A 2,751-nucleotide genomic window follows, 5' to 3' on the forward strand; every position below is an offset into this window, starting at 1 on the left:
TTTATTTTGTCAAGCGTATCCAATAGGGCTGAGAGATACTTTTGCTAAGTAGGAGGCACCATTCGATGTGGAGGTAATGGAGCTGGTATGTTGCAGCAATGTACGGGCCAATGATCTCTTCGTTGGTAGTTGGCCGACAATCTTTGTACTTTGAATCGATGAGGCATTGAAGCATGTCATTCTCAGTTTTGCAAGCACGTCCCACCAGCTTCTTGTGGGCTTGGTCACGGTGACGGTGAGCTTGGACGGGGAGGTAGGGGAAGATTACATTGATGGGGTGCATTTCATTATCATGATCATGAAAGAGAAGACACATCTCTATTTGTGCTATAGGGAACAACATATTTTGTGTTACTAGTAGTGAAAGTTCTGTTCAGTGATGGGAGAACGGAAGTATAAACAAGGCCAATAAAAGCAGGTCAGATCATGCAAGACAACCCCTGCCAATTCATTTGTGATTCCATTACTCTTTGATGCTGTTCAATCTGAGGTGGTTCAAGAACCGAGGTCACAGTTAGATGATCATTACCAACTGGGCGAAACCGAGGTGGAAGAATGAAGTTGTGCAATGAGTTCTGCGAATACGAAAATGTAAGAGGCCCGATGAATTATCCCTAGGTAGATACTTTGACGCTCAAGTCAATAGGGGGTAGTAGAGAATCAGGCCGAGCAGTTGGAGAATAGTGCTGGTCTGAGTAGTATAACGGTATGTGTACTAAAAGTCGAAGTCCTTTACCTTGAGTGAGAGATACCTTTTTATAACTGAAGATCCGTGTCCTTGTCGGATAAGGCTTCTGGGGTCATCAGGATGAGGTTAGCCACTAAGGTTTTTCGGGATAAGTCTTGATCCTTGGCGGGGGGTTATCCCCATCCGCTCTTTTGTCTTAGTTGTGCTTATCCACATGACGTGGAGTCATCGTGACTGGGGGATAAGGCGGGGGCCACTGAGGTAGCACGATGCTGACATGGCCACTGAGTCAAGGTAAGCTACGGAAGGGATGTGGCACTGACGTGGCTGAAGTGATTGGGTAGCCACATGGCGTTCGGAGCGAGCTCGACCATGACCCCATACAATCTCAATATGGGTCACCGAGTTCCTGGCTTAACAGTCGGCGTAGAGCTCGAGCAAGGCCAGTTCTATTTTCTTCTTCCCATGGATATACTCTGTTCCGTGCTTACAGATGAGATGGAAACAGTTTCATACAGGGCATCCAAAGCAACCAAGCGTGGAAGCTCTAACAATATCAGAAAGATATTCCTTGTGTAGGCTGTGTTTAGTGACTTCTACTTGACTCCGTCGGTATTTAAAACAATGGAGCCACCGGATGAAAGACCACAACCTACCGAGAGACGCTCAAAGCAGCAGACATGGAAACCTTCATTGGATACCATAGTGGAAACCCCATGTATGCTTTGATTAACGATTGTCTCTTCTTTTTCTTATGTTCTTAACGATTTTGGTGTAATTTGTTAGGTAGTTTCAATTTAGTCTGATTATTGTGTTACATGGAAGAACTTCTCTCCCTCCCTATACACACCCTCATTGCTGGCAATATCAGTGATATCGGTGTGACCCACAACATCAAATTTCTTGTTGTGACCCTCATTTCTCCCTCCCCCTCACTATATTCTCTAAACACGTATCCTCCCCATCACCACCTCCACCAATTGAAGATGATATCTTTGCCTTCTTGACATTACCTGAAGTAAACATAAACATTGCAAATTGTCACCTTGGTGAGATCGGTTGCTTCACTTTTTTCGTCATCGGCGGCGGGTCTAAAGCGAGGGCCTTGGATGCTAGAAGAGGATGAGCTTTTGTCCAATTACATAAAGTGAGAAGAGGAGGAACGGTGGTGGACGTTGCTGAAGCGGGCGGGGCTGCTTCGTTGTGGCAAAAGCTACTGCCTCTGGTGGTTGAATTATCTCCAACCTTCCATTAAGCGAGGCTAGATCGCGACTGATGAGGAGGATCGATCTCATTCTTCGTCTGCACCGTCTCCTCGGCAACAGGTCTACAACGACTGACCACTCACTATACCTCTCTCTCTCTCTCTCTCTCTCTGTTTTTAGTGAAAGGTCGGAGACATTTAAATATCTCCTACTCTGTCGGAAAATAATAATAGTTAACAACAACGACTTACCAATTACCATCCATCGCTGCAAGAGCGATTAATCAAACCAGAACATGTGAAAAAACAAAGAAAGAAAGACAACATTTCTTGAACAGAGTATCTGTTGCTGTTCTTTTCTCAATATCTAGTTGTTCTTTTGTTTGACTGACAGTGTGATTTGTTTGAGGACCTGTTCTTTTGTAGGTTTATGAGGGAATGGATTAGGAGCATAGAAAGAAAGAAAGAGAAAGGAGATGACGGGCAAGAAAAAGAAAAGAAATTAGAGAAAAATTAATGGGGTATTTTAGTAATTTAACGTCTTCTATCATCTAATTTAACGGTCAAAGGGTCTTTGTCTAACGGCCAAAGTTCATGAGTAGAGAGGTCTGGCCCATGGTTCCGGGGGCTGGGGTGGGGGGTCGTCCTAGTCATTTATTTACCAAAAGGTAAAGCAATTCGAGATCGTTAGAAAAGAAAAGGGAAGCAATTCGAGGTGGGTTCACTTTTGCTCCCTTTAAAGAGCACGGAATAATTAATTTTATGGTGGATGTTAAGTCTACGTCAAATTTTTAAAAATATAGGCGACGTGGCTTTGTTTTTCACCACTTAAAGTAGCATTCCCTCCTTACAACGACGA

This window comes from Nelumbo lutea, chromosome 3, assembly GCF_056320005.1.
Source record: "Nelumbo lutea isolate HS-2025 chromosome 3, American lotus-T2T, whole genome shotgun sequence".
In the NCBI taxonomy this organism is placed as follows: Eukaryota; Viridiplantae; Streptophyta; class Magnoliopsida; order Proteales; family Nelumbonaceae; genus Nelumbo; species Nelumbo lutea.